Genomic DNA, 10,050 nt, shown 5'->3' on the forward strand with positions numbered 1-10,050 from the left:
CCTCTGCACCTCCACCTCAGGAATACCTGCCCCAGCTGCTAGCCTGCCTATCTGTGGTACATGTATTCCAGGCTAGTGCAACATTTCTGAATACAGTCTCTGTAAAACAGTGCTAGGAAGACTGCACCATATCAGAATGGCTGCAGGGCAATTGCCCATAGCTGCTCCACTTCAACTTCTGGACAAAACTGTGTGAGAAAAATTTTGTGCACTTAAAAGTGCACTGGGGTTGAAACGCAGAATTATTCACATAGTGCTGCACTTAGTTACATCTAAGATTCTCCAGGTTGTATTCCATGCTGCATCTATTCCTATGCAGCTAAGCACATTTGTCTGTTTAGATTTAGTGTTCATTCAGCTGTACTGTGCAATGGTTTCTTTTCAAACTGAGTGCAAGTTGGTACCATATTATCACTCTGGTTTTATACTATTTTTCTTTCCTCTGACACCGATACCCTGTTTTGACATCAGCCCCAAATGGTTTCTCTGCACTGTTTTTGGCACGCAATCAACTTCTATTTTTTGAAAATATAATTCTTTATTAGTGCATAAGTCATTGCAAAATGCCTAATGATAAACAAAAGCACTCAGTGTTCCTAAATGTACAGCACCACAGAATTCACATGTGTATAAATGTAAAGCAAGTGCTACATAATTTATAGCTTTACTAAAACAGTCTAATATTTATAAATGTGCAGCCAAGACGGCATAATTTATACCTTCAGTAAAAGATGCTGTAAAATATTTGTAAATATACAGCAAGCGCTATACAATTTCTAACAGCCCCCAGACCTTCCAGACAACAGCAGTTCAGGACAGTACATTAATGTGGCTGACCATTAAAGTGCTCTTTCAAAGCCTCCCTCAGCTACATAGCTCAACACTGAGATCTTGTAATGTCCTTTGTGTCTGGCTGTTCAAAGTCAGCTGATAGCCAATCCAGCTCTGCCCTCTACCCTTGTGGCAGCTTTTCCCCTTTTGTCTCACAGATGTTATGCAGGACTCAACAGGCAGCTGTAACTATTGGGGTATTTTTCTCACCGAGATCCAATCTCGTGAATAAACACAGCCAGCATTCTTTAAATCTGCCAAAAAATGTATTCAGCTGTCATTCTGTGTCGGCTGAGCTGCTAGATGAATCACTCCTGGGTGCTGTCAAGGTAGCCAGTGTATGGCTTCATGAGCCAGGAGAGCAAGAGGTAGGCTAGGTCCCCAAGAGTCACTATTAGCATTTCAATAGTGCCCACGGTAACCACTAGTCAGGAAAGAATGCCCTGACATGCAGCTTTCTGAACAGTCCTGTGTTCTTAAACACAGGAGCCCATGTTGATATCGGTGAAGTGTTCATGGTAACCCACCCGTACTTGCATAACCATAGAAAAGTAGCCCTTTCTGTCAAAGTACTCTGTGGCAACGTGGGCTGGTGGCTAAAATAGAGACACGTTCCATCTTTTGCTCCACCACTGTTGGGGAACCTGATTGCTGCAAGTCCATCCACTATCTCTGCAGTTTGCTGAGAGTCACAGTAGTGAGCAGCAAGAGATGATTAATGGCCCTACATGTTCTCATGACAATGGCCCCCACTGTGGGATTTCCCACTGACTGATAGCAATATAAAGCATGATGATGATGCCCTATTACCAAATTCTCTGATTCATGCAAAATCTTTGGGCTAGCAATAAGCTTGAAGAAGACTGTTACTATGCATCAAGGCTTTTAGAACCAGTTCCAGATATCACATTAGATGGTATTCGTCTGGATGTTGTTGACCAGTTTTGCTACCTTGGCTCTACTGTTACCAGCAATGTAGATCTTGATGCTAAACTCACTAGTAGAATTGGCAAAGCTGCCAGGAACTTTGGTCTTTTGCAAGACAGAGCCTGGAACACTAACGTAATGTCAACTAAAGTGAAAACCCGTCTTTATGAGACTTGTGTTTTATCCACTCTTCTACATGACTCAGAAACATGGATGACTTATACCAAATATACCAAAAGATTAAAGTGCTTTCATATCAGATACTTGCATAACATTCTTTGAATAAGATGGAAAGACAAGGTGACAATGTGGAAATGTTAAATTGTGCTGGTATGTCATTCATGCAAATGTAGATTAGTTAGAAAAGACTCAGGTGGCTTGAATATATCAAATGAATACTGGATCACAGGATCCCAAAGAGTGTGCTGTACTCTGAAACTCATGAAGGGTCTAGAAAGAGAGGCAGATCATTGCATAGATTTCAGGATGCTTGTAAAGATGACTTAGTATCCTTTGGAACCTCTGTGGCTGATTGGGAAAGGAGAGCAGAATGCTGCTCTGGTTGGAGGAGTCAGCCTGTAGATGGAGCTAAGTGTTGTGAGATAGATTGGATCAAGCTTTGTTATGATTGGGATCAGAGGAGGAAAGAATCTGCTCTCTAATTCAAAGCATTATTAGTGTGCCCTACATGTGGAGGGAACCATCACTTGCTCACCGGACTCAATAGCCATCAAAGAACTCATCAGTGCCTACACCATGCTCTGTAAAAAGCTACAGTGTCATTGATTGGTAGCAATTTGCTGTTGCAAGCTTCCACAGTGCTATCACCACTTGATTCCCCACTGTCAATACAGATCTCATTCTCTGGGATGAGCTTGGCACACAGATGTAAGAAAGTGGCCTTTCACGCCTTAAAGTTCTGAAGCCATTGCTTTTCATCCCAAACCTGCATTACAATACAATTCTGCCAGTTAGTGCCAATGTCTCAAGCCCAGAAGTGGTGTTCCACCATCTGGAGCTGCTCTGTGAATTCCACCAACAACCCTGAATTAATTTTCACTATGTCTCTCAGCAAACTGTCCTTGAAGGAATCATCATGTCCTCCATTGTTGCTTTTCATCCTGCAATTCTGCAAATACTGGAGAACCATGCATCCTGTATTTGCAAAGTTCATGAGAATAATGCAGAGCTCTACAGGCTCCATGCTTCTGTCAGAGATCATGGACAGCAAAAAGTGCCACATGCATTTGTGGGATTAAAAAAATGCAAATATTATGGAATAGTGATGCCATTATGGGATTGAGAAAGTTGCATGTTGGGAACTTGACCCCCTAGGTCCCAGAGACCCCTGTGTGACACTCACTTACCCCACAGCATGTTGCAAAAAATTCCCAAAAGACATTGCACCAGGTGGTGGCACAGGGCACATTCAGGGAGCACTGCACTTTACATTGACACAAGCACTCCTGGTGAGTATGTGCAGCACCGATGCAAGCAGCCAAGTATTCATGTGCCTGAGCAATATACTAACTTCAGCAACTGTATGGTGCCATACCTTGTATTGACAAAAATTTGTAGTATAGACATGTCCGAAGTACAACTTTTGTTTTATTGACATATATACACCACTCATGGAACAGAGATGGTTAAACAGGAATCTCAGCCCAGCCCAAGTGTCTGGTTCCCAGAAAGTACAGAGTTTTTATATCTATTCTCAAAATATGGAAGGGTAGTATCAGGGTGATGGTTAGCAATTTGCTGGCATCACGAAACAGTTTCTGCAGTGAGATGAAGTGAGGTGTATTTTTCATCTCTCACAAATGGCAATAGGAATATATTGCCTATCTTCATCTTCAGACAATATCAGTGGCTTTTTGGTCATCTTTATAACCTATGTTATTTTTTTCTATTGACAATTCTTTCTTGTGAAAACATCAAAAATAGTGAAATATTCAAATATCTCATCCTGTTTATAGAAATACACCAAAATATCTCATGTAATCATCAGTAGAAAATCATCAATGGGAAAATATTTTTTCTAGTAAATGTGTAATTTAGTCCTATAATAAGCCAATATATTTTTTAAAAAAGCATCGCTCTTTATCTAAAAAATAATGTAATTATAGGTTTTCAAACTCAGTATAAAATGTGTCATAAGCTGGGAGGCAAGATCAAACCAGTATCTTAGATGCCTATATACAAATGCGAGAAGTATGGGTAATAAAGCAGGAAGAACTGGAAGTGCTAATAAATAAATACAACTATGACATTGTTGGCATTACTGAAACTTGGTGGGATAATACACACAACTGGAATGTTGGTGTGGATGGCTATAGTTTGCTCAGGAAGGATAGACAGGGGAAAAAGGGAGGAGGTGTTGCCTTATATATTAAAAATGTACACACTTGGACTGAGGTGAGGATGGACATAGGAGACGGAAGTGTTGAGAGTCTCTGGGTTAGGCTAAAAGGGGTAAAAAACACGGGTGATGTCGTGCTGGGAGTCTACTACAGGCCCACCTAATCAGGTGGAAGAGGTGGATGAGGCTTTTTTCAAACAACTAACAAAATCATCCAAAGCCCAAGATTTGGTGGTGATGGGGGACTTCAACTATCCAGATATATGTTGGGAAAATAACACCGCAAGGCACAGACTATCCAATAAGTTCCTGGACTGCATTGCAGACAACTTTTTATTTCAGAAAGTTGAAAAAGCTACTAGGGGGGAAGCTGTTCTAGACTTGATTTTAACAAATAGGGAGGAACTTGTTGAGAATTTGAAAGTAGAAGGAAGCTTGGGTGAAAGTGATCATGAAATCATAGAGTTTGCAATTCTAAGGAAGGGTAGAAGGGAGTACAGCAGAATAGAGACAATGGATTTCAGGAAGGCGGATTTTGGTAAGCTCAGAGAGCTGCTAGGTAAAGTCCCATGGGAATCAAGACTGAGGGGAAAAACAACTGAGGAGAGCTGGCAGTTTTTCAAAGGGACGCTATTAAGGGCCCAAAAGCAAGCTATTCTGATGGTTAGGAAAGATAGAAAAGTGTGGCAAAAGACCACCTTGGCTTAACCATGAGATCTTGCGTGACCTACAAAATAAAAAGGCATCATATAAAAAATGGAAACTAGGTCAGATTACAAAGGATGAATATAGGCAAATAACACAGGAATGCAGAGGCAAGATTAGAAAGGTAAAGGCACAAAATGAACTCAAACTAGCTATGGGAATAAAGGGAAACAAGAAGACTTTTTATCAATACATTAGAAGCAAGAGGAAGACCAAGGACAGGGTGGGCCCACTGCTCAGTAAGGAGGGGGAAACAGTAACGGGAGACTTGGAAATGGCAGAGATGCTTACTGACTTCTTTGTTTCGGTCTTCACTGAGAAGTCTGAAGGAATGTCTAATATAGTGAATGCTTACGGGAAGAGGGTAGGTTTAGAAGATAAAATAAAAAAAAGAGCAAGTAAAAAATCACTTAGAAAAGTTAGATGCCTGCAAGTCACCAGGGCCTGATGAAATGCATCCTAGAATACTCAAGGAGTTAAAGAAGAGGTATCTGAGCCTCTAGCTATTATCTTTGGGAAATCATGGGAGACGGGGGAGATTCCAGAAGACTGGAAGGGGGCAAATATAGTGCCCATCTATAAAAAGGGAAATAAAAACAACCCAGGAAACTACAGACCAGTTAGTTTAACTTCTGTGCCAGGGAAGATAATGGAGCAGGTAATTAAAGAAATCATCTGCAAACACTTGGAAGGTGGTAAGGTGATAGGGAATATCCAGCATGGATTTGTAAAGAACAAATCATGTCAAACTAATCTGAAAGCGTTCTTTGATAAGATAACGAGCCTTGTGGATAAGGGAGAAGTGGTGGATGTGATATACCTAGACTTTAGTAAGGCATTTGATACGGTCTCGCATGATATTCTTATAGATAAACTAGGAAAGTACAATTTAGATGGGGCTACTATAAGGTGGGTGCATAACTGGCTGGATAACCGTACTCAGAGAGTAGTTGTTAATGGCTCCCAATCCTGCTGGAAAGGTATAACAAGTGGGGTTCCACAGGGGTCTGTTTTGGGACTGGTTCTGTTCAATATATTCATCAACGATTTAGATGTTGGCATAGAAAGTACGCTTATTAAGTTTGCGGACGATACCAAACTGGGAGGGATTGCAACTGCTTTGGAGGACAGGGTCAAAATTCAAAATGATCTGGACAAATTGGAGAAATGGTCTGAGGTAAACAGGATGAAGTTCAATAAAGATAAATGCAAAGTGCTCCACTTAGGAAGGAACAATCAGTTTCACACATACAGAATGGGAAGAGACTGTCTAGGAAGGAGTATGGCAGAAAGAGATCTAGGGGTCATAGTGGACCACAAGCTTAATATGAGTCAACAGTGTGATACTGTTGCAAAAAAAGCAAACGTGATTCTGGGATGCATTAACAGGTGTGTTATAAACAAGACACAAGAAGTCATTCTTCCGTTTTACTCTGCGCTGGTCAGGCCTCAACTGGAGTATTGTGTCCAGTTCTGGGCACCGCATTTCAAGAAAGATGTGGAGAAATTGGAGAGGGTCCAGAGAAGAGCAACAAGAATGATTAACGGTCTTGAGAACATGACCTATGAAGGAAGGCTGAAGGAATTGTGTTTGTTTAGTTTGGAAAAGAGAAGACTGAGAGGGGACATGATAGCAGTTTTCAGGTATCTAAAAGGGTGTCATCAGGAGGAGGGAGAAAACTTGTTCACCTTAGCCTCCAATGATAAAACAAGAAGCAATGGTCTTAAACTGCAGCAAGGGAGATTTAGGTTGGACATTAGGAAAAAGTCCCTAACTGTCAGGGTAGTTAAACACTGGAATAGATTGCCTAGGGAAGTTGTGGAATCTCCATCTCTGGAGATATTTAAAAGTAGGTTAGATAAATGTCTATTAGGGATGGTCTAGACAATATTTGGTCCTGCCATGAGGGCAGGGGACTGGACTCGATGACCTCTCGAGGTCCCTTCCAGTCCTGGAGTCTATGAGTCTATGATAATATCTAATAAACTAAATTCCAAAGATAAAATAGAGCTAAAATGGAAGCCTACAGATGTTCTAGGCCCTAATCCTGCAAACATTTATGTGTGTGAGTATTTTTATGCAAATTGTTGCATTGACTTTAGTGGGACCATTCATATGCTTTAGGTGATGCACCTTTCTATATGAGGGTTTACAGCAGGGTAATGTCTCCTAGAAACCTATGTTCGATTTCAAGCTCTGCTACTGATGTTATGTGACTTTGGAACCTATTAAAGGTCATTGTGCCTCATCTGTAAAATGGAGATAACACCTACTTTATTATGCACTTTGAGATGAAAGGCACTATGTGTATATAAAGAATTATTAGTATTTCCTAAGCTGTTTCTTCTTATTTATCTACGGTATCTAAGAACCTCAAGGAAAACTTTAACCTCACTTTACTTTGCATCCATAACAGTTTATGCCTTCTTTACAAAAACATTATAACAACACACTGGAAATCTGTGGACTAGTTCCTATGATTCTTTTCCTGATTTGACCAACTGCTAAATAGTAATTCTTTCAGTGTTTGTTGTGTATCATTTTTCTTAATAAGTTGCCAGAGCATTGCATTTGCTCTGATATAATCCAATTTAATGGATATGACTGGATACAGAAACAATGTATCCTGAAACTATTATTCATAACTGATACTGTCTCATCTCTATTATGTTCCCTTACTTTTAGCATTCATCATTTTCTCTCTAATATTCATGTAAAAATGTTTTGTAGTGTTAATAATTCTGTTTACCTTCAACACAATGCTAATTGAAAAATGAAGCAAAGCTGATTGGTGTCTGTGGAAGGGACGTTTATTCACTTTTGTGGGGGCATGAGCTAAGTTTGAGCATTTTGGGGGTGAAGAAAATGAATTAACTTGGTTTTTAAATCTGATGTATTGCCTCCTACCTATGTGGGAGTACAGTCCTGTCAAATGTAGTGAACTATAATAAATAACCCTGGCTGCTTATAGCAATGATGACATCTTAAATTAATCTTTTCAGATGTAAAGTATTTGGTCTGTCTACTATAAACTATGGTTTCTTTAGTATTTTACTCATTCTAGTAAAGTTCTGAAGAGCTCTGGGCACATAACCTACACTTTTTCCTCACTCAAACACTCATAAACTTTAAGGACAGAAGATCATCTAGTCTGACCACCTGCACATTGCAAACCATGGAACCTCACCCACCCACTCCTATAATAGATCCATAGCCTCTGGCTGAGTTAGCAAAGTTCTCAAATCATGATTTAAAGACTTTAAGTTACAGATAATCCATCATGGAGTTCACGATATAGGTTCTTTATAGGAAATACACAATTAAATCCAGAGTCATGTTCTAGAGTGGTATGGCATGGACAAGGCTGGTTCTGAGTTCATAGAAGTTTATGACCTTCTGGAGAAGGTGATCAAAATAGTAATAAGGCTACTTCTTGGCTTCAAGAATACCAGCTTTTATTTATTCTATGCTGTTAGAGATATGGATCCTGTTTCACTCATTTCAACTACTGTACAGAACCAACACCATTATGAGAATAACAGCATGAAACAGTCTGGCCTGGTTCAGATAAGAGGTGCAATTGCCATGGAAATATTTGCAAGTTACAGATTCTCAGTATTATATCTATATTTCTGTTTGTATTATTTGAGCTGAAAACATCAAATATACTGATGTTTTTTATGAAGAAAATCATAAATTACCACAATATATTTATGAAAAGAAAGATGCTTTTCTCTGTTAATTTCCAGAGTAACTCATTCAGGATCATAGAGATGTTGCTGAGATATTTGACAGGACATTTGTGCTGCAAATGATTCCATGTCAATGACTTACAGTTTCAGGGCCATAGTCTCTTTCATAAATGGTTGATTACTAAAATGCCTGTGCCAGTAAGTGATATGTAAAAAATAATCATTGTAGTAACTTCATATCTGGAAAGTGGCAACTGTGTTGTGTGGGGTTTTTTTTTGTTTTTATTTTTGGTTTTTGGTTTTTGGTTTTTTTTAAATATGGAACTGTTTAAGTGAAAAAGAATATTGTCTATCTTAAACTTGAACCATGGTCTCAACTCTGAAAATTATATTGAAAAACAAAATTATTGGCTGCTTTTTATTCATGTTATTCTTTTTTTAAAGTAAAATATAGCATAGTCCTGAAATTCAAAATACATGGGTAACAGCTTTTCAGGTTGGCAATTTCAGTCTAAAAATGGAAGACATCACTTGCATTTCCTTTTCTTGACTGACATAATTGAAATTACTAATGTGTTGGAGACTGCCAGAATCACTTGCAAAAGGGTACATTCATGAAATTTTAAAGGTTGGGTGTGCAGTGTTCTGCTGCCTGTGAAGTGAATGCTCTGTTTTATTGAGAACCAAAACTGAATGCGACAAGCTCAAAAGAAAATTGCATCCCCGTCAAATCCTTCTTAGAATGATGAATAGAGTTGAGGTTAATCACCTTAGAGTTCAATTGCCTCCACAGTTGGAGATGTTTGCTTATTTGTGGGAAGAGTAAGAATATTCTCCCTTTATTGTTGCACTGCAGCACCACTTATAGGTTGAATGCCAGTAGTTTGGACCCTTCATCTGTGAAAGTCCTGAAAGTGATTAGTTCCAGTAAAGGCTCCACCTTATAATATCTTTCCCCATCACATGATATTTATATGAGAGTTACTTGGCTCTACGTGTAACTCATTATTACAATAGAAGTTGCTGAGTGCTTAGGTCTTCTGAAAATCAGGACACTTATTTAGGAGTCTAAATATAGGTAAACTTTAAGCTTTCATTTTGAAGACTGTTGCCAAAAAACAAATATTTAGCAAAAGATTTTCACAGGCATGTTAGGCACATATAATATTATATTACATAGCTCTATCACTTAAATCCTCATCATTTTTTCTCTGTGTATTTCATAGCTCAGTAATTCCATTTGATCTATCCCACTGCCATTAAGAAGAAACATTACTAAAGAGAAAGTTAATAGCCTTAACATCTTGCCTGGGTCAGTTCTGACAAGGTCTGCAACTTCTTTAACCCAGATGGACTTACTGTCTTTGTAACTACTGCTCTTCTCCAGTTACTCAAAGTAGCTGCTCTTGAAGAAGTGTGGAGCATCAGCGCTAGTTGCCAGTAGGGGAAATGTAGCTACACTATTGAACAGTCCCAGCAGCCCAATTCATTTCCTCTTCTACCTTTAAATGAACTGTCAGGAGAACCCATAGAGC

This window comes from Gopherus evgoodei, chromosome 5 (genome assembly GCF_007399415.2).
Source record: "Gopherus evgoodei ecotype Sinaloan lineage chromosome 5, rGopEvg1_v1.p, whole genome shotgun sequence".
NCBI classification, from domain to species: domain Eukaryota; kingdom Metazoa; phylum Chordata; order Testudines; family Testudinidae; genus Gopherus; species Gopherus evgoodei.